Source organism: Scyliorhinus torazame, chromosome 5, assembly GCF_047496885.1.
Source record: "Scyliorhinus torazame isolate Kashiwa2021f chromosome 5, sScyTor2.1, whole genome shotgun sequence".
NCBI classification, from domain to species: domain Eukaryota; kingdom Metazoa; phylum Chordata; class Chondrichthyes; order Carcharhiniformes; family Scyliorhinidae; genus Scyliorhinus; species Scyliorhinus torazame.
The window spans coordinates 244,332,437-244,355,925 of record NC_092711.1 but is presented as its reverse complement, the minus strand read 5'-3'; the positions used below and the strand labels follow the sequence as shown (position 1 = coordinate 244,355,925).

Below are 23,489 nucleotides of genomic sequence, written 5' to 3'. Positions count from 1 at the left end.
TTAACTTTTTAAAGAAACAAAGAATTGTCGTGAACATCCAATCTAAATAATACTAAAAATAAGCTTTGATTCTCGCATACATCCATTCACAGATTCACACACACACAAGGAAGTTACAAGGTGGGAAGACAAGTTAAATAGTTTAAAACTCAAGTCAGTGGTATATGAATCTCGCAGATTGGTGACTTGGATTGTTTCAGACTGGGTTTGATGATCTTTCTGGATTCTACATTGAGATGATTTACAGATGTTGATGGACAATATATATATTTTCTCCTCAAGTCAGAAACTGCTGATTTGTGAAACACTGCCTGCAGCGTGTGGATGTCAATAAATAGGCTGGTTTTGAGTTTGCATGTTGGATGAGAGTGAGAGAGAACCTATTCGGGTCTTGCTTCTTCTGTTCTGTGGCCTAGAGAAAAGCAGTTTCGTAAAGCACAAAAAAGGGTTAATTGGCTCATCATGATCCCCCTCACCAACTGACCAATTATCCAAACATGGTCACAGCAAGATGATTCCAGGCTCATGGTTTAAACATGATTAGTTTACGGCTGTAAAAGCTCCCGCCTCAGCCCAGGATTCATTGTTCAAAGTGATTGCATCTAATGGCCTGTTCCACATCCAGTTCAATGCACAAGTGAATGTCTGCATGTTTTTGTGAATGTTTCAGGATTTTGGGCCATTCAAGTTCCTCTAAGCCAAGGTGATGCCTCTGATAGGTTTTTCTAGACAGCCTGGCTCCATTATAATGGCTTTGTAATTTGCAGGGTACAGCAACGTTGATGTTTAGCCATGTAAGAAACTGCTGTTCAATGTTTAATCATTTAAAACTCAGCCAGCGTGTTCAGCCATTTTTGATAACAGATGTAAAGGGCTGCCATTCACTTCTATGTCGGGTCTTGCAGTTGGTAATGCTGCCACACTCTTATCAAACTAGTTTTGTATGTTGTTTGGTCTTCATATTGCCAGACCTTGGCACTCAGGGCTGGGTAATAATCAACTTATTTTGAGCAATGCAATTGGAAAGCTGCTAGTTTGAAAATGAGATGGAATTTTGTTTTTGACTCCTGAATGCAAATTATAACTCTGATCCCATACATATGATGATATTTTATTTTGAGTATTAAATTTCACTTTGCAGTTGACAATGAAACCAATATTGATCCAAATGTTCTATCAACATTAAGAAAACTTCAAGATGGATATTTTGGAGGAGCCAGGTAGGTAATATGAGGTCCGATGTATAGCTGAATGATTGCACATTTTCCAGTAGAAGGCATTGAATAATTGTGAGGAGCAGGAGAGACGGCTAATAAGTTTCATGCAAATGACCAGTATAACTAAAAAAAAAAAAAAGTTGTATTTGATAATGCCTGTCTTGATTGTGATCTGTCAATTTGGCAGAGACTGATGAGGAAATGTGAAACCTTCAGGTGCGCATGCGTTAACACTATACGAGGCATTGCATATAAAACATAGACATTGACAGCATATGGACTTTTTAATCATCGTCCTTGTTCTGTCCATGAGTGAGATCTTAAAAACAATTTACGGCCAAACATTCCTGTGGTATTAAGCAACTTTCTGCTGATTGTAATTTTTCCTTTCAAATTTTTCCCTGGCTTCAATGTTTTACTTTCCTGCTCAGACTCAGTTCCATGGACACTGAATTGCTTTGCGTGCCTTATTTAATTAGGATTTATACATTCATGAGCCTGGATTACGAGCATTGACAGACTATTCTACTATAATACAAGGGCTTCACAATCGAGCTTCTTGATGTCCTTTGATCTCGTGTCCTTATTTTCTGCAATGGTCACTGGATAGCAGTTAGACATTTGGACTTTGGTTGATTTGTACTGACAGCAATTGTGCCCTATTCCTACTTTGGCTGTGATCAATTAACTGAAAATTACCAATTGAGCTATTTGGGAAGTATGATTTAAATTTATAAAAGTGGTAAGATGTTCTCTCTTGATGTTAGATATGCATATCTGATATCAACAATGGTCTTCAGCTATAGATGGCACAATCCAGTTGATTACTTCTGTAAACATTGGCAAATAATGTATTGCCACAGATGCCAGAAGAAGGTTATGTTTTAATTGATTGAGTCCACGGTCGTTTATTCCCTTTTTTACCAGAAGAACTACTATTTTGTTTGAATCAATCGGACGATATCCTCTATTATTCAACTATATTTGACATTGCACTTAATGTTTCGTATTTTTATGTTTTTTCTGTTTTCTATTAAAGAGCAGCCACAAAACTGTAGATTAAACCCCTCTCCAATTTTGCTCTACTTTAGATATTAAACTGTGGAAGTTAGGAATTCTCCACAGTGTTTAATGTAAGCATAGTTTTCACTTCCATTGGTAAGACAAACAACAAGACCATTCCGTCTAATCCATTCAGCTCGGCATTTACGTTATTGCTCAGGAATTTGCACAGATTCTTTTTATCATCTCCCAGAATCACAGGCTGGAACACTGTCTTTCCCCCTCTTGTGATTTTTAGGACCTTGTTGCAGAATGCAAATCTGATTTGACATTTATTTCCCAAAGAGTGATTGTTTATTGATCAGGTGCCCCATTGTTGATCTGCTGATCGATGCATAGTGCAAATGTTCTGACTCCTTCATTTTCCAAATCGACCCTGGCAGAGAGCTGGATGCACATGACAAGAATTTGTACTGTGCATGAATTTCCAACCACTTCATTTCATGGCCTAATTGAGAAAATTACCCCTAGAAAATTACCCCAACCCCATGATTAAGTGCACTTGTGGCCAGGCCTGTTATCAGCTTGAATTAAGATAACATAAAACCACTCACTTTTTTTGTTTGTTTGCAGAGTTCAGACAGGCAATTTGTCATCATTACTGGTAACTTCATGCTGCACGCATCTCAGTTTTATGGAATTAGGATCTGATGGTAAGACTTTTGCTGACTGGCTTGATTCGCACCGTGCAATAGAAACAGTGGAACAACTGCATGAATTTCAGCTTTTAGAGCCCGGTAAGGATGAGGATCTACACAATTGCCATTCCTTTAACAATACAGATCTGGCTACATATCCTGACATTGATTTCTGAATTATGAAATGTTGGAAGCTTTTTACAATTGAGCTATTTTCAGTCTATCACAGTGTTGTGACAGAATGTGCTGCTTAAAAATTCAAGAAATGTTAGTCATGCTTTTAAAGGAAGAGCACCCTGTTTCAAATATGTACAACTTTTACTTCTCCAATTATGTAGTGCTTCTATATTTTGAACTAATAACGTCTTAAAAGAGACACTAATTAGTATTTGAGTATGTAGGGTAGTTTCTTGTTCAGAGCATAATTCCATTTCGATCTGTGCTCTTAATGTTTTTAATGTTTTCACTTTAAAGAAAAATATGGAAAGAGTAATAATGGGAAACTGCCTTTTCATATTTTAAGAGTTACATTATGTGGACGATGAATAATCTGAAGTAAGGCATTTAGACATTGTTGCATTGCACTTATACAGTATGTCTTTGGGAAACATCCCTTTGACTGAACTGTGCTCGCTTGCTGCATTGTGCAGATTTTCAAAGTGATAATTAGAATCTTTTAGCAAACTTTTTCAATTTTGCCTACATTTCTTCAGAACTCAATGACTCCAGCTGAGACAGAACTTGACAGCTGCTGAAACTATTTCAGTATTTTGCTCATATAACCATTCTCCATGTAGAAATCAAGATTGTGAATGTTGTCGGACAGACCTATCATTGGAGCAGTTCAGCTTACACTATCTAATGATCACATGCACACTTTCCAATAGATTGTTTATTTTTCCTTCTCAATCTCCTCTTCAGCCTATTGTTGCCCAGTACAGCCTCTGCCACCACCTTGGCATCACAACTCTCATTCTGGTTTCATCCAATTTTTGTGATGTTTTAGCAAGGTTTTCTGACAGTGATCAAGACCATGGCCCTTTTCTTTCCTAGCTCAGTTGCATCTAACTCAAGCTCAAATTGGAGAAATTCCTGATCTGTCTGGTTAAGAATGCTTGTATTTAACCAGAATTTAATTGTAGCAGAGAAATGACGAGGTTAGCAATAGCACAAAGGTGATTAGCTTCGAGCATTTGGAAAACAGTTTACAATTTTCGAATGATATTTGTATAATAAACAGAAGCTTTGGGGAGGTCATTTTAAACTCCCAATGCAAGTAAGTTTTGTTTGAGTGGGAGGTTAAATTATTAGAAATAAGAAGTAGAAACCCAACTTACCTGCTCTGCTTTTCATGGGGTTGAGGGAGGGGGAGGAGAGAATGGTGTGGTGGTGGGGTTGTAATGAGGTGGTGGTATGCTGGTGGTGACCAACCTGTTAGCAGGAGGCAGGTTTGTTGTTTAAACCTTTTTATGAAGGCAGAGTGCCTCTGTTGTGGAGTAGATTGTTATATGAACGATCGTTTATTTTGCCAATGTGTTGGATGAACACCACTTAACAGAGGATAAAAGCAAATTTCTGCGGATGCTGGAATCTGAAACCAAAGAGAAAATGCTGGAAAATCTCAGCAGGTCTGGCAGCATCTGCAGGGAGAGAAAAGAGCTAACGTTTCGAGTGCAGATGACCCTTTGTCAAAGCAGCTTTGCTTGGAACAATGGCAATCTGGAGAGTTTGTCTGAAACATGGGCTTAAATGGGCTGCTGGTTGCTTTCTTGCTGACCGAAATAGATTGTGAGATACAAGGGGCGTCATTCTCCGAACCCCAGCGGGTCGGAGAATGGCTATTGGCCGCCGTGAATCCCGCCCCGCCGGTTGCCGAAGTCTCCGGTACCGGAGATTGGGCCGGGGCGGGAATCGGGCCGCGCCGGTTGGCGGGCCCCTGCGCTCAATTCTCCGCCGAGAAATTGCCTGTCCCGCCGGCGTAAATTAAAGTAGGTATTTACCGGCGGGACAAGGCGGCATGGGCGGGCTCCGGGGTCCTGGGGGGGACGCGGGGCGATCTGACCCTGGGGGGGTGCCCCCACGGTGGCCTGGCCCGCGATCGGGGCCCACCGATCTGCGGGCGGGCCTGTACCATGGGGGCACTCTTTCCCTTCCACCTCCGCAACGGCCTCCACCATGGCGGAGGCGGAAGAGACTCTCCCCACTGCGCATGCGCGAGAAACTGTCAGCGGCCGCTGACGCTCCCGCGCATGCGCCGCCCGGGGATGTCATTTCCGCGCCAGCTGGCGGGGCAACAAAGGCCGTTTCCGCCAGCTGGCGGGGCGGAAGTCCCTCCGGCGCCGGCCTAGCCCCTCAATGTTGGGGCTCGGCCCCCAAAGATGCGGAGCATTCCGCACCTTTGGGGTGGCGCGATGCCCGTCTGATTGGCGCCGTTTTGGGCGTCAGTCGGCGGACATCGCGCCGTTGGGGGAGAGTTTCGCCCAAGGTTTCACCTAGGATTCTAATTCTGCAGCCCATCACATAATTTTCATATAAGTCCCGCCTATGGAGAGGCCCAAATGTCATCTCTTTTGTCTATCCTTTTTCTATGTTCAACAAATTTTCAATTTCCAAGTTTGTTGCTTAACCCAGTTTGAAAGAACTCTTAACAGTTCATTTTATTTTACTGAAATGTTTTGAAAAGTTCAGAATGGATCCCTGCCAAATGGCAGGCTTATCTTTGTGTTGGTAGCAGACTGGCCTACACAATTCTACATGCTTAATTTCAAACTCATTCTTTTGAATTCTAGTGCAGTTCGAACTTCTTTAAACAGAAACTCACTGGTTATGTTTTAACTTTAACTGTTCCTAACTCTCCAGTGCAAGGGAAGGGAGAATACAAGAGTGAAGGAATTATGAGACCCAGAGAGACTTCATAAATCAACTCAGAATTAGATTCTATTTCTTGTTTTGAGGATCAGTTCTCCTCTTGTAATCGCATTAGGAGCTATACTTTTCCTCATCAACTTGTCTTCAGCGACAGCACGGTGGCGCAGTGGGTTAGCCCTGCTGCCTCACGGCGCGAGGTCCCAGGTTCGATCCCGGCTCTGTCCGTGTGGAGTTTGCACATTCTCCCTGTGTTTGCGTGGGTTTCGCCCCATAACCCAAAGATGTGCAGGCTAGGTGGATTGGCCACGCTAAATTGCCCCTTAATTGGAAAAAATTAATTGGGTACTCTAAAAAAAATTTTAAACTTTGTCTTCAGCTGTAAATTACCAACTTAAGGCCTGCAAAATGTTGTTTTACAGAAAGGGAATTGGTTGACCCAAGCCTGTGTTTCATTTACAGTTTGGCCAACCTAATTTTTTCATTTATCAATCCGTTTCCTATGCTTTCGGGTGAGGGAAAGTGACATTGCTCCCTCACCTCCCCCACTCCTCAACAAATTCAAGTTCCTTCAGTCTTACCCTGTTTCTTAGGTTTATTAATCCTACTGGTTATGGGCATAGGGTAAGGGGCGTGTGGTAGCCTCACCCAAAGGGGGAGGTCAGTGATTTTATTATACGGGGATGGCTCCATCCTTCTGTTTGCAGTCACCTGCTTCTCTGGATTTTGACATTTATTTGTCTAAACCATTGTAAATATAAACTGGTGACATTCATTACCACTTCCTGTTCTTTGTTCTTCTAACTCGCCTACCAGCTCTTTTTGTTCCTCTGGTATATTATGTGGGTTCTAACCATCTTCCTGCAATTTATTAACTCATTTTGACTGTCATTTCACTATGAACCTTGTGATGAAGCCCTTGGAAATCCATAACGCTTCCTTTCTCCTTCCTGTCAGACATTCTTCTGCCTGTCTGCGCGTTTGGTTATTAAATCCGGCGCGGCTCTTGTTAACTTTCTGAAGGTGCAGAATGTATTTTTGTACTCAGGAGTGTGAACTCCCTGCGTGGCTTCTACCAGACACTGGTCTGCCAATATGGCTTCACCTGAACATTTCACCGCCGGTGCAACTTTGACCGCAGTCTTATTGACCGAAAGTCCCCCTGTGTGGCTTCAGCTAAACTGGCCTGCCTGCACACTCAATTTACTTGGCAGTAGCCTAGCCTATCTCATGCGGCTTTGATCCCTCCAGCCCACCTGCACAGCTATGGCCTGTACCCTGGTGCCTCGCCCTGTCTTGAGCTCTCCACTCACAGGCTTACTACACGGACTACGGGTGGTAAATACAATATACTCACCCTTTTTGCAGATCTGATAAGAGTATCCTGATCCTGAAACCAATTATAGTGGAGCAGATTATGATACAAAATAATCTCTGGAGACTGAGATTACAGTGGTCATTTATTTTGCCAACATCTTGGGAGGATCCTGCTTCAGAGACATTAACGCATTGGCAAAATAAATGATTGCTCTGTACCCGAGTCGACCTGAGATTATTTCATATAATAATCTGTTGCACTCGCCTCCGTTTTTACAGCGGTCGGGTAGCTCAGTTCGGTGGACAGCTGGTACATGATGCGGAGTTATATCAACAGCGTGGGTTCAATTTCTGGAGCGCTGAGCTTATTCATGAGAGCCTTGCCTTCTCAGCTTTGCCCCTTGCCTTGGGCGTGGTGACCCTCCAGTTAAATCACCCGCACTCCGCTCTCTCTCAAGGGGGAGAACAGCCTATGGTCCTCTGGGACTGTGGTGACATTTAAATTTTATATTTCTAACCCATGTGGGGCATGGAAAACAAGACACGAAAGGCGGGGTCCATCAGGTAGGTGTATTTACAGCACCGTTTGTGGGCAAGGAAGAACACGAGTGTTTCTCCCAGGCCCAATAGGCTTAGCTGTAAGCCTCCTTCACCTTTACACACCACCGCCATCTCATCACTGACTTCTCTCACACTGATCTTCCCACTACTAAACTCTTCCTCCATACTTTCCAACCCCTTAAACCAACCATCGGGTTTAGCACACTGGGTTAAATCGCTGGCTTTTAAAGCAGACCCAGGCAGGCCAGCAGCACTGTTCAATTCCTGTACCAGGCTCCTCGAACAGGCGCCGGAATGTGGCGAGTAGGGGCTTTTCACAGTAACTTCATTTGAAGCCTACTTGTGACAATAAGCAAATTTCATTCATTTCATCTCTTTCTACCTCTCCTCTCTATTTCTCCTTGACCCCTCCAATGATATTCAAGCAGCCTGTAATCAACCATGACACTCCAAACTACATATTACCCATCAGCCTAGATTCCAGGCAGGGAATTGTGTCTTTAAGAAAAAACACGTATGGTATTGTTGAAATTTGCTGTTGAAAAATCAAAATTATGATTGAAGGCAGAATATGAAAGGTACATTCATTGTTACTATTTTCTACATAAAGAATTTATTTTGAACTAAAAGTCAGTCATTCTATTTTATAATGTGATATGAATCACTCTTTCTCTTACTTGCTATTGTGCCAAATGGAATCCATATTTATTTTGTGGGCTGTGAAAATCCTCATCATCATTATGCTAAGGTGATTCCGGCTTGAACATTGCATATCTGGGTTTGCCTTATTGCCTTTAGTGTGGCATGACATTACGTTGTTTCAAATTCTTGGCTATGCTTTTAAAAAGGAGCATATGAAATGGAGAAAATATTTTGCTTCCTGCTACAGTAGACCTTATTGTACAAACTGCATTTATTTGAGGTGCATGGGTATGTTCTCTTGAGTCATTAAATTTGTCTTGCACTTGGCTATTTATGGTATTAAGTTGTGCTTTTTAAATAAAAAAAATTAAAGTGATTGTAAATAATGTTATACTACGTAGACCTTATTTGCTATGTTCCTTTTCAATGGGATTTCTGTAGTTCAAGATGTTTGAAATATTGCTATTTCTGGCTTATTGAGAAACTGAAGAGCATGTCAAGCTGTCAGCATCTTGCAGAGTATGATGTTTTTCAGCTGCCTTCTGTCCTTTGCTTGTCTTCATTCATTAGCAGAAATGAGTAAGGATACACACAGTTCCTGCTGAGATCCTGAATTTGGAATGAATTTCAAACTAGAAGGATGTAATGATCCTAAAGGCTCGATTGTACTTTTTTGATGCTTTCAATACTCTGAACGGGTGAATCTTTTGCTATCAGTATTAGAATTCTCAACATTAACCTTTTTGAGAGTGCCAAGCCTGAAACTTTTGTGACTTCCACCCCTTGAGATCCTCATCCAATACTTGTGCAAATTCTACTATATCTGAACTTTTTTTTTTTATCCATGCATTGACTGAAGTCAGGGAGAGGCAGATGGTGACATCTTAGTTTGTTACATTTAGTACCAGACAACAACCTAAAACATATAGTTTGTTTTGATTTCCCCCCCCTATCTAGTACTTGTCAATTGTCCTGAAGACAGTGACTCATTCAATTCAAGTACTGACATCTAGCTGATCCTCTCTTCAATGAACATTAGTCATTTGTGATCATTAGCAGGCTATTAGAGCCAAAGCATCACAGCCAAAATCTGTGCAACCCTCACTTGACATCATCACATTCCCACTTCCTCGGACGTGTTACTGGACAATTATCAGGCATGGGATCCCCTGCCTAACATGCGACAGAGACTTACTGTTTTTCCTGTACTGCTGTCTTGCTTGCGCTAAGTTAGTTTAATAGATTGCCACTTTTTATTTAATTTTCCACATTTAAAGAAAACTTAATTGTGATCGGGAAATTATTTTGTGCAGTGAACATTATTAGATTTGATGGCAAACACGCAAAGCTCATTGCTGTACATGAGACATTCTAGGCAAACAGAATATTTCTCTAATGGAGCTGATATTTGCACAAAGCCACCAGCAACCACGTCAGTATTACTAAGGAATATGAACCTTTATGAGCAGTGAATTCAGAGTCGGAACTAAGGTGCATCTCCAGCAGTGCTCATCTGATGATTCAATTGTTTAATACGAAGAAAGTATTTTTTTGTATGACTGAGCAATCCTTCACAACATGCATGTTCATTCAGTCTGGATGAAATCATTGTAGAGGTGTGCAGCTGAGCAATCCTTCACAACATGCATGTTCATTCAGTCTGGATGAAATCATCGCAGAGGTGTGCAGCTGAATACAGAATACAATAGAACATCTTTAAGTCTGCCCTAGCCTAGATCCAAGTCAATTTTACTCCTTCAAATAGGACCTCATTTGTTTGGGATGAAGCAATGCAATTGTTGCTACTGCCCTTGGAAAAGGATATGGTGTGTTTCTTTTCCCTGATCAACTTTGGGAATCAGGAAATCTTTATGTAAGTTATTTTCTTAAATTAAATAGGTGGGTTAGAGTCGATTCCAAAACAGTACATCGTCTGTGACCGGTGTAAATTGACAGACAGGCCTTATTCTTGTTTTTACATTGACTGTATTCATTGGCTATATTTTTGGTTGTTTTACCAAGTTTAATCAGCCAATATGTTGACTGCAATGAGAACTTCCTTTCATGGCTGCTGCAGAATGTTCATTTCAAGTGCATGCATTTGCAAAGCTCGAGGCCTCATTCTCTCTGCCTGTTTGCTTATACAAATTTTCAAATATGGAAGTGTTTGTGTCTTGCTTGGCGTCCATCAAGATTTGTACCCATTAAGTATAAGTGTCTTCGTTGCCACAGTGGAAAGCCGGGATGAGTTAACCGTGTACTTAAACCAACTGCTGGAGAGCAAGCCATCGCAAACTAATTTGCTGCCGACTGCACAGAAAAAGGGTCTGCATCGTTTCCGTGCTGCTGCACATACTACACAGGACTTCCTGTCTCTGGCACACAAAGCAAAAGGACTTAACATTCAAAGTTAGTTTGGTGACATCAATTTTTGTTTTCTAGAACTTTTGCTACGACTTTATGAGCACTTGTGAGGGATAATTTGACCTTGAATTCTTGGTCAGACAAGTAGGACGATGAGCCACGTGATGCTTTCTTTTAAAAATGAGGGGAAGGGTCCCATTTGTTTCCGTAGTAAGGAGCTCTTAGAAAAGTAATTCTAACTTGTAACAACATATTCCTGATGCTGTACCAATGGTTATGTTCTCACTTTTCCAGTTCGGGAAATAGTGTTTTGTTGCCATCAATTAGGAAACTGTTGAGGGGAATTTTAAAATTGACTGTATTCATTCAACTAAAATTGCATATTTTGCTGAAGCACCCAGGATTATTGATGATCTCTGTTGATGCTAAGACAACTCCATTGGTTGGGTTCCTTGTTCCAGTCTTTCGCTCCGCCGCCTTTTCTTTCCTCATTTACTGTTTGAACAACAGAGATAATGGGGGATTCTCTGGTCTCACCACCGGCCGCGGGTCTCCCAGCAGTGTGGGATGGCTTTCATGGGAATTCCCATTGACAGCGGCGGGGACCGAGAATCCTGCCGCCAGCGAACAGCATGCGGCCGTGAAACATGTGGCCCATATGTTTTAAAGAGGTACTGATGTTTATTACTGTAGCTATCAAAATATTTTATTTTACCCTTTAATTATTGTCAGTTTTAAAGCAGTCCTGATCATTTAAAAAAATATATGAGGTCATCAGGTATGTCTTGCAGTTTTTATGAATAATATCTTTTTTTTATATTTTATTGAAAATTTTTGGTCAACCAACACACTACATTGTGCATCCTTTACACAATATTATAACAACACAAATAACAATGACCTATTTTATAAACAAAAAATGAATAAATAATAAATAACAAAAATGAAAACTAACCCTAATTGGCAACTGCCTTATCACAAGTAACACTCTCCAAAAATATAATTTAACAGTCCAATATATAATTATCTGTAGCAACGACCTATACATATTATACAGTATATATTAACAACCCTGAGAGTCCTTCTGGTTCCTCTCTCTCTCTCTCTCTCTCTCTCTCTCTCTCTCTCTCTCTCTCTCTCTCTCTCTCTCTCTTCCCCCCCCCCCCGATCCTGGGCTGCTGCTGCCGCCTTCTTTTTCCATTCCATCTATCTTTCTGCGAGGTATTCGACGAATGGTTGCCACCGCCTGGTGAACCCTTGAGCCGACCCCCTTAGGACGAACTTTATCCGCTCTAGCTTTATAAACCCTGCCATGTCATTTATCCAGGTCTCCACCCCCGGGGGCTTGGCTTCTTTCCACATTAGCAATATCCTACGCCGGGCTACTAGGGACACAAAGGCCAAAACATCGGCCTCTCTCGCCTCCTGCACTCCCGGCTCTTGTGCAACCCCAAATATAGCCAACCCCCAGCTTGGTTCGACCCAGACCCCTACTACTTTTGAAAGCACCTTTGTCACCCCCATCCAAAACCCCTGTAGTGCCGGGCATGACCAAAACATATGGGTATGATTCGCTGGGCTTCTCGAGCACCTCGCACACCTATCCTCCACCCCAAAAAATTTACTGAGCCGTGCTCCAGTCATATGCGCCCTGTGTAATACCTTAAACTGAATCAGGCTTAGCCTGGCACACGAGGACGACGAGTTTACCCTGCTTAGGGCATCTGCCCACAGCCCCTCCTCGATCTCCTCCCCCAGCTCTTCTTCCCATTTCCCTTTTAGTTCATCTACCGTAGTCTCCCCTTCGTCCCTCATTTCCCCATATATATCTGACACCTTACCATCCCCCACCCATGTCTTTGAGATCGCTCTGTCCTGCACCTCTTGTGTCGGGAGCTGCGGGAATTCCCTCACCTGTTGCCTCGCAAAAGCCCTCAGTTGCATATACCTGAATGCATTCCCTTGGGGCAACCCATATTTCTCGGTCAGCGCTCCCAGACTCGCAAACTTCCCATCCACAAACAGATCTTTCAGTTGCGTTATTCCTGCTCTTTGCCACATTCCATATCCCCCATCCATTCCCCCCGGGGCAAACCTATGGTTGTTTCTTATCGGGGACCCCCCCAAGGCTCCAGTCTTTCCCCTATGCCGTCTCCACTGTCCCCAAATCTTCAGTGTAGCCACCACCACCGGGCTTGTGGTGTAGTTCCTCGGTGAGAACGGCAATGGGGCTGTCACCATAGCCTGTAGGCTAGTCCCCCTACAGGACTCCCTCTCTAATCTCTTCCACGCCGCTCCCTCCTCCTCTCCCATCCACTTACTCACCATTGAAATATTAGCGGCCCAATAATACTCACTTACGCTCGGTAGTGCCAGCCCCCCCCTGTCCCTGCTATGCTGTAAGAATCCCTTCCTCACTCTCGGGGTCTTCCCGGCCCACACAAAACCCATGATGCTCTTTTCGATCCTTTTTTAAAAAAAGCCTTCGTGATCACCACCGGGAGGCACTGAAACACAAAGAGGAATCTTGGGAGGACCACCATCTTAACCGCCTGCACCCTCCCTGCCAGTGACAGGGATACCATATCCCATCTCTTGAAATCCTCCTCCATTTGTTCCACCAACCGCGTTAAATTTAACCTATGCAATGTGCCCCAATTCTTGGCTATCTGGATCCCCAGGTAACGAAAGTCCCTTGTTACCTTCCTCAACGGTAGGTCCTCTATTTCTCTACTCTGCTCCCCTGGATGCACCACAAACAACTCACTTTTCCCCATGTTCAATTTATACCCTGAAAAATCCCCAAACTCCCCAAGTATCCGCATTATTTCTGGCATCCCCTCCGCCGGGTCTGCCACATATAGTAACAAATCGTCCGCATACAAAGATACCCGGTGTTCTTCTCCTCCTCTAAGTACTCCCCTCCACTTCTTGGAACCACTCAACGCTATCGCCAGGGACTCAATCGCCAGTGCAAACAATAATGGGGACAGAGGGCATCCCTGCCTTGTCCCTCTATGGAGCCGAAAATATGCAGATCCCCGTCCATTCGTGACCACGCTCGCCACTGGGGCCCTATACAACAGCTGCACCCATCTAACATACCCCTCTCCAAAACCAAATCTCCTCAACACCTCCCACAAATAATCCCACTCCACTCTATCAAATGCTTTCTCGGCATCCATCGCCACTACTATCTCCGTTTCCCCCTCTGGTGGGGGCATCATCATTACCCCTAATAGCCTCCGTATATTCGTGTTCAGCTGTCTCCCCTTCACACAAACCCAGTTTGGTCCTCGTGGACCACCCCCGGGACACATTCCTCTATTCTCCTTGCCATTACCTTGGCCAGGATCTTGGCATCTACATTTAGGAGGGAAATAGGTCTATAGGACCCGCATTGTAGCGGGTCCTTTTCCTTCTTTAAGAGAAGCGATATCGTTGCTTCAGACATAGTCGGGGGGCAGTTGTCCCCTTTCCTTTGCCGGGGCGAGCAAGTCCACATATTTTCTATAGAATTCGACTGGGAATCCATCCGGTCCCGGGGCCTTTCCCGCCTGCATCCTCCTAATTCCTTTCACCACTTCTTCTACCTCGATCTGTGCTCCCAGTCCCACCCTTTCCTGCTCTTCCACCTTGGGAAATTCCAGCCGATCCAAAAAGCCCATCATTCTCTCCCTCCCATCCGGGGGTTGAGCTTCATATAATTTTTTATAAAATGTCTTGAACACTCCATTCACTCTCTCTGCTCCCCGCTCCATCACTCCTTCCTCATCCCTCACTCCCCCTATTTCCCTCGCTGCTCCCCTTTTCCTCAATTGGTGTGCCAGCAACCTGCTCGCCTTCTCCCCATATTCGTACTGTACACCTTGTGCCTTCCTCCATTGTGCCTCTGCAGTGCCCGTAGTCAGCAAGTCAAATTCTACATGTAGCCTTTGCCTTTCCCTGTACAGTCCCTCCTCCGGTGCTTCCGCATAGTGTCTGTCCACCCTCAAAAGTTCTTGCAGCAACCGCTCCCGTTCCTTACTCTCCTGCTTCCCTTTATGTACCCTTATTGATATCAGCTCCCCTCTAACCACCGCCTTCAGCGCCTCCCAGACCACTCCCACCTGGACCTCCCCATTATCATTGAGTTCCAAGTACTTTTCAATGCACCCCCTCACCCTTAGACACACCCCCTCATCTGCCATTAACAAAGAACAAAGAAATGTACAGCACAGGAACAGGCCCTTCGGCCCTCCAAGCCCGTGCCGACCATACTGCCCGACTAAACTACAATCTTCTACACTTCCTGGGTCCGTATCCTTCTATTCCCATCCTATTCATATATTTGTCAAGATGCCCCTTAAATGTCCCTATCGTCCCTGCTTCCACTACCTCCTCCGGTAGCGAGTTCCAGGTACCCACTACCCTCTGCGTAAAAAAACTTGCCTCGTACATCTACTCTAAACCTTGCCCCTCTCACCTTAAACCTATGCCCCCTAGTAATTGACCCCTCTACCCTGGGGAAAAGTCTCTGACTATCTACTCTGTCTATGTCCCTCATAATTTTGTATACCTCTATCAGGTCGCCCCTCAACCTCCTTCGTTCCAGTGAGAACAAACCGAGTTTATTCAACCGCTCCTCATAGCTTATGCCCTCCATACCAGGCAACATTCTGGTAAATCTCTTCTGCACCCTCTCTAAAGCCTCCACATCCTTCTGGTAGTGTGGCGACCAGAATTGAACACTATACTCCAAGTGTGGCCTAACTAAGGTTCTATACAGCTGCAACATGACTTGCCAATTCTTATACTCAATGCCCCGGCCAATGAAGGCCAGCATGCCGTATGCCTTCTTGACTACCTTCTCCACCTGTGTTGCCCCTTTCAATGACCTGTGGACCTGTACTCCTAGATCTCTTTGACTTTCAATACTCTTGAGGGTTCTACCATTCACTGTATATTCCCTACCTGCATTAGACCTTCCAAAATGCATTACCTCACATTTGTCCGGATTAAACTCCATCTGCCATCTCTCCGCCCAAGTCTCCAGACAATCTAAATCCTGCTGTATCCTCAGACAGTCCTCATCGCTATCCGCAATTCCACCAACCTTTGTGTCGTCTGCAAACTTACTAATCAGACCAGTTACATTTTCCTCCAAATCATTTATATATACTACAAAGAGCAAAGGTCCCAGCACTGATCCCTGTGGAACACCACTGGTCACAGCCCTCCAATTAGAAAAGCATCCCTCCATTGCTACCCTCTGCCTTCCATGGCCTAGCCAGTTCTGTATCCACCTTGCCAGTTCACCCCTGATCCCGTGTGACTTCACCTTTTGTACTAGTCTACCATGAGGGACCTTGTCAAAGGCCTTACTGAAGTCCATATAGACAACATCTACTGCCCTACCTGCATCAATCATCCTAGTGACCTCCTCGAAAAACTCTATCAAGTTAGTGAGACACGACCTCCCCTTCACAAAACCGTGCTGCCTCTCACTAATACGTCCATTTGCTTCCAAATGGGAGTAGATCCTGTCTCTAAGAATTCTCTCCAGTAATTTCCCTACCACTGACGTAAGGCTCACCGGCCTGTAGTTCCCGGGATTATCCTTGCTACCCTTCTTAAACAGAGGAACAACATTGGCTATTCTCCAGTCCTCCGGGACATCCCCTGAAGACAGCGAGGATCCAAAGATTTCTGTCAAGGCCTCAGCAATTTCCTCTCCAGCCTCCTTCAGTATTCTGGGGTAGATCCCATCAGGCCCTGGGGACTTATCTACCTTAATATTTTTTAAGACACCCAACACCTCGTCTTTTTGGATCACAATGTGACCCAGGCTATCTACACCCCCTTCTCCAGACTCAACATCTACCAATTCCTTCTCTTTGGTGAATACTGATGCAAAGTATTCATTTAGTACCTCGCCCATTTCCTCTGGCTCCACACATAGATTCCCTTGCCTATCCTTCAGTGGGCCAACCCTTTCCCTGGCTACCCTCTTGCTTTTTATGTACGTGTAAAAAGCCTTGGGATTTTCCTTAACCCTATTTGCTAATGACTTTTCGTGACCCCTTCTAGCCCTCCTGACTCCTTGCTTAAGTTCCTTCCTACTTTCCTTATATGCCACACAGGCTTCGTCTGTTCCCAGCCTTTTAGCCCTGACAAATGCCTCCTTTTTCTTTTTGACGAGGCCTACAATATCACTCGTCATCCAAGGTTCCCGAAAATTGCCGTATTTATCTTTCTTCCTCACAGGAACATCCCGGTCCTGTATTCCTTTCAACTGACACTTGAAAGCCTCCCACATGTCAGATGTTGATTTGCCCTCAAACATCCGCCCCCAATCTATGTTCTTCAGTTCCCGCCTAATATTGTTATAATTAGCCTTCCCCCAATTTAGCACATTCATCCTCGGACCACTCTTATCCTTGTCAACCAGTACTGTAAAACTTACTGAATTGTGGTCACTGTTACCGAAATGCTCCCCTACTGAAACATCTACCACCTGGCCGGGCTCATTCCCCAATACCAGGTCCAGTACCGCCCCTTCCCTAGTTGGACTGTTTACATATTGTTTTAAGAAGCCCTCCTGGATGCTCCTTACAAACTCCGCCCCGTCTAAGCCCCTGGCACTAAGTGAGTCCCAGTCAATATTGGGGAAGTTGAAGTCTCCCATCACCACAACCCTGTTGTTTTTACTCTTTTCCAAAATCTGTCTACCTATCTGCTCCTCTATCTCCCGCTGGCTGTTGGGAGGCCTGTAGTATACCCCCAACATTGTGACTGCACCCTTCTTATTCCTGATCTCTACCCATATAGCCTCACTGCCCTCTGAGGTGTCCTCTCGCAGTATAGCTGTGATATTCTCCCGAACAAGTAGCGCAACTCCACCTCCCCTTTTACATCCCCCTCTATCCCGCCTGAAACATCTAAATCCTGGAACGTTTAGCTGCCAATCCTGCCCTTCCCTCAACCAGGTCTCTGTAATGGCAACAACATCATAGTTCCAAGTAGTAATCCAAGCTCTAAGTTCATCTGCCTTACCCGTAATGCTCCTTGCATTAAAACATATGCACTTCAGGCCACCAGACCCGCTGTGTTCAGCAACTTCTCCCCGTCTGCTCTGCCTCAGAGCCACACTGTCCCTATTCCCTAGTTCTCCCTCAATGCTCTCACCTTCTGACCTATTGCTCCCGTGCCCACCCCCCTGCCATACTAGTTTAAACCCTCCCGTGTGACACTAGCAAACCTCGCGGCCAGGATATTTATGCCTCTCCGGTTTAGATGCAACCCGTCCTTCTTATACAGGTCACACCGGCCCCGGAAGAGCTCCCAGTGGTCCAGATAATGGAAACCCTCCCTCCTACACCAGCTGTTTAGCCACGTGTTTATCTGCTCTATCTTCCTATTTCTAGCCTCACTGGCACGTGGCACAGGGAGTAATCCCGAGATTACAACCCTCGAGGTCCTGTCTTTTAACTTTCTGCCTAGCTCCCTGAACTCCTGCTGCAGGACCTCATGCCCCTTCCTGCCTATGTCGTTAGTACCAATATGTACAACGACCTCTGCCTGTTTGCCCTCCCCCTTCAGGATTCCCTCTACCCGTTCGGAGACATCCTGGACCCTGGCACCAGGGAGGCAACATACCATCCTGGAGTCTCTTTCACGTCCACCGAAGCGCCTATCTGTGCCCCTGACTATAGAGCCCCCTATTACGATTACTCTTCTGCGCTTTGACCCTCCCTTCTGAACATCAGAGCCAGCCGTGGTGCCACTGCTCTGGCTGCTGCTGTTTTCCCCTGATAGGCTATCCCCCCCGACAGTTTCCAAAGGGGTATATCTGTTCGAGAGGGGGACAACCACAGGGGATTCCTGCACTGACTGCCTGCCCTTTCTGGTGGTCACCCATTTCTCTGCCTGCACCTTGGGTGTGACCACATTTACATAACTGCGATCTATGACGCTTTCCGCCACCTGCATGCTCCTAAGTGCATCCAATTGCTGCTCCAACCGAACCATGCGGTCTGTGAGGAGCTCCAGTTGGGTGCACTTTCTGCAGATGAAGCCATCCGGGACGCTGGAAGCCTCCCGGACCTGCCACATCTCACAGTCAGAGCACAGCACCCCTCTAACTGACATTGCGTCAATTAATTAAAATTTGTCTTTTTTTTTTAAATACTTTTTTTAAATTTCAAAGTTACTGTCAACTATCTGTTTCCTAGCACTAGATTTCTAATAGAAATGCTATAGCTAACTATAATACTCTCCGATCTCTGGCTTAGATATCCTCTAAATTATAATTAAGTTATTATGTTTAATTAGTTCCCAAATACTCACATTTTTTTAAAATTTAGGTTAGAATCCCAACCAGCCACTCTGGCCACAGCTTTTCTGTGATGTCACTTTAGTTTCCCCCCAACACACACAATTTGAAAAAAGGTATAAAAGTAAAAATAACTTACTTACCTTCTGAGTGTCTGAGATGTTCTCAGGTTCTCTCGCTGACAGAGACTGCTCCTCCACCTCCGATCCTTGACCTGCACAATGCTAATAATATAATAATATAATATGGCACTTACCTTACACCAATGGGTCTTATTATTAGGTTAGAGGAGGAGGGCGGGTGGGAGACACTACACGTGTAGTGTCTCGGGTTTCCTCTCCACCAGAATTTATTAGTTGGGGGGGGGGGGACTTCCCAGAGGTCCGCGGGTCGAACTTCCGGTTCCCGCCTTATATAAAAACAAATAAAACAGAAAAGAACAGACAGGGGACCAGGTAAGGCTTTTTAAAGTCGCTACTCACCTCCAAGAAGGCCCCTGCGCACCGCTGCCGCCGAAATCCGAAGGGCTGCTCCTGTAAAGGTAAGGCTTTTTAAAGTAAGTACTCACCTCCCAGAAGGCCCCTGCGCACCGCTGCCGCCGAAATCCAAAGGGCTGCTCCTGTAAAGGTAAGGCTTTTAAATACACTACTCACCTCCAAGAAGGCCCCTGCGCACCGCTGCCGCCGAAATCCGAAGGGCTGCTCCTGTAAAGGTAAGGCTTTTTAAAGTAAGTACTCACCTCCCAGAAGGCCCCTGCGCACCGCTGCCGCCGAAATCCAAAGGGCTGCTCCTGTAAAGGTAAGGCTTTTAAATACACTACTCACCTCCAAGAAGGCCCCTGCGCACCGCTGCCGCCGAAATCCGAAGGGCTGCTCCTGTAAAGGTAAGGCTTTTTAAGAACAAAGAAATAGAACAAAGAAATGTACAGCACAGGAACAGGCCCTTCGGCCCTCCAAGCCCGTGCCGACCATACTGCCCGACTAAACTACAATCTTCTACACTTCCTGGGTCCGTATCCTTCTATTCCCATCCTATTCATATATTTGTCAAGATGCCCCTTAAATGTCCCTATCGTCCCTGCTTCCACTACCTCCTCCGGTAGTGAGTTCCAGGCACCCACTACCCTCTGCGTAAAAAACTTGCCTCGTACATCTACTCTAAACCTTGCCCCTCTCACCTTAAACCTATGCCCCCTAGTAATTGACTCCTCTACCCTGGGGAAAAGCCTCTGACTATCCACTCTGTCTATGCCCCTCATAATTTTGTATACCTCTATCAGGTCGCCCCTCAACCTCCTTCGTTCCAGTGAGAACAAACCGAGTTTATTCAATCGCTCCTCATAGCTTATGCCCTCCATACCAGGCAACATTCTGGTAAATCTCTTCTGCACCCTCTCTAAAGCCTCCACATCCTTCTGGTAGTGTGGCGACCAGAATTGAACACTATACTCCAAGTGTGGCCTAACTAAGGTTCTATACAGCTGCAACATGACTTGCCAATTCTTATACTCAATGCCCCGGCCAATGAAGGCAAGCATGCCGTATGCCTTCTTGACTACCTTCTCCACCTGTGTTGCCCCTTTCAATGACCTGTGGACCTGTACTCCTAGATCTCTTTGACTTTCAATACTCTTGAGGGTTCTACCATTCACTGTATATTCCCTACCTGCATTAGCCCTTCCAAAATGCATTACCTCACATTTGTCCGGATTAAACTCCATCTGCCATCTCTCCGCCCAAGTCTCCAGACAATCTAAATCCTGCTGTATCCTCAGACAGTCCTCATCGCTATCCGCAATTCCACCAACCTTTGTGTCGTCTGCAAACTTACTAATCAGACCAGTTACATTTTCCTCCAAATCATTTATATATACTACAAAGAGCAAAGGTCCCAGCACTGATCCCTGTGGAACACCACTGGTCACAGCCCTCCAATTAGAAAAGCATCCCTCCATTGCTACCCTCTGCCTTCTATGGCCTAGCCAGTTCTGTATCCACCTTGCCAGTTCACCCCTGATCCCGTGTGACTTCACCTTTTGTACTAGTCTACCATGAGGGACCTTGTCAAAGGCCTTACTGAAGTCCATAAGTACATAAAGTAAGTACTCACCTCCCAGAAGGTCCCATGTCCATTCTCCCGGGTGGGCGCCCTCCTGTTTCCTCCCCTATCTCCAAGTCTACCCAGTGTGGAGCGTGATCCGAAATGGCTATAGCCGTATACTCCGTTCCCCTCACCTTCGGGATCAACGCCCTTCCCAGCACAAAAAAGTCTATTCGCGGTAGACTTTATGGACATAGGAGAAAAACGAGAACTCCTAACTCCTAGGTCTGCTAAATCTCCACGGGTCTACACCTCCCATCTGCTCCATAAAATCTTTAAGTACCTTGGCTGCTGCCGGCCTCCTTCCAGTCCTGGACTTCAACCTATCCAGCCCTGGTTCCAACACCGTATTAAAATCTCCCCCCATTATCAGCTTTCCCATCTCTAGGTCCGGAATGCGTCCTAGCAACCGCCTCATAAAATTGGCATCATCCCAGTTCGGGGCATATACGTTTACCAAAACCACCGTCTCCCCCTGTAGTTTGCCACTCGCCACCACGTATCTGCCCCCGTTATCCGCCACTATAGTCTTTGCCTCGAACATTACCCGCTTCCCCACTAATAGAGCCACCTCCCCTGTTTTTCGCATCTTGCCCCGAATGGAACACCTGCCCCACCCATCCTTTGCGTAGCCTAACCTGGTCTATCAGTTTCAGGTGCGTTTCCTGTAACATAACCACATCTGCCTTAAGTTCCTTAAGGTGTGCGAGTACCCGTGCCATCTTTATCGGCCCGTTCAGCCCTCTCACGTTCCACGTGATCAGCCGGGTTGGGGGGCTTCCTACCCCCCCCCTTGTCGTTTAGCCATCCCCTTTATCCAGCTCCTCACCCGGTTCCCACGCAGCTGTATCTCCCCCAGGCGGTGCCCCCCCGCCTATCCCCTCCCATACCAGCTCCCCCCTCTCCCCAGCAGCAGCAACCCAGTAATTCCCCCCTCCCACCCCCCCCCCCCCCCCAGCTAGATCCCCCGCTAGCGTAATTACTCCCCCCATGTTGCTCCCAGAAGTCAGCAAACTCTGGCCGACCTCGGCTTTCCCCCCCCCGTGACCTCGGCTCGCACCGTGCGGCGCCCCCTCCTTCCTGCTTCTCTATTCCCGCCATGATTATCATAGCGCGGGAACCAAGCCCGCGCTTCTCCCTTGGCCCTGCCCCCAATGGCCAACACCCCATCTCCTCCACCTCCCCATCTCCCCCAATCACCACCTGTGGAAGAGAGAAAAGTTAACACATCGCAGGATTAGTACATAAAACTCCTCTTTCCCCCCTTTTTAACCCCCCTCTTCGCCCCCCCCCACATTCGCCCCACCACTTTGTTCAAACGTTCTTTTTAATAACCCGCTCATTACAGTTTTTCTTCCACAATAAAAGTCCACGCTTCATCCGCCGTCTCAAAGTAGTGGCCTTCCTCGATATGTGACCCACAGTCTTGCCGGTTGCAGCATTCCAAATTTTATCTTTTTATGAAGCACCGCCTTGGCTCGATTAAAGCTCGCCCTCCTTCTCGCCACCTCCGCACTCCAGTCTTGATAAACGCGGATCACCGCGTTCTCCCATTTACTGCTCCGGGTTTTCTTTGCCCATCTAAGGACCATTTCTTTATCCTTAAAACGGAGGAATCTCACCACTATGGCTCTGGGAATTTCTCCTGCTCTCGGTCCTCGCGCCATCACTCGGTATGCTCCCTCCACCTCCAACTGACCCGCCGGGGCCTCCGCTCCCATTAACGAGTGCAGCATCGTGCTCACATATGCCCCGACGTCCGCTCCCTCCACACCTTCAGGAAGACCATGAATCCTCAGGTTGTTCCTCCTTGCATTGTTCTCCAGTGCCTCCAACCTTTCCACGCATCGTTTCTGATGTGCCTCATGCATCTCCGTCTTCACCACCAGGCCCTGTATGTCGTCCTCATTCTCGGCTGCCTTTGCCTTCATGACCCGAAGCTCCCGCTCCTGGGTCTTTTGTTCCTCCTTTAGCCCTTCGATCGCCTGTAGTATCGGGGCCAACAGCTCTTTCTTCATTTCCTTTTTGAGCTCTTCCACACAGCATTTCAAGAACTCTTGTTGTTCAGGGCCCCATGTTAAACTGCCACCTTCCGACGCCATCTTGGTTTTTGCTTGCCTTCCTTGCCGCTGTTCTAAAGGATCCACTGCAATCCGGCCACTTTCTCCTCCTTTTTTCATCCGTATTCAGGGGGGATTCCCTTCTGGTTTACCGCACAGTGTTTTTAGCCGTCAAAATTGCCGTTGGGGCTCCTATCAAGAGCCCAAAAGTCCGTTTCACCGGGAGCTGCCGAAACGTGCGACTCAGCTGGTCATCGCCGCACCCGGAAGTCTGAATAATATCTTCATCTAACTATTTTTCAGTATTTTTAAAAATAAGTCTTCTGTCTGCACTTGTCTAAATCAGCTA

General features: G+C 45.8%; 1 protein-coding gene across 1 annotated transcript in view; it reads left to right on the top strand.

Moving 5' to 3' along the window:
• Positions 1-23,489, top strand: part of phka1a (phosphorylase kinase, alpha 1a (muscle)) — a 252,415-nt gene that overhangs the window by 127,527 nt on the left and 101,399 nt on the right. The window lies entirely within an intron of this gene.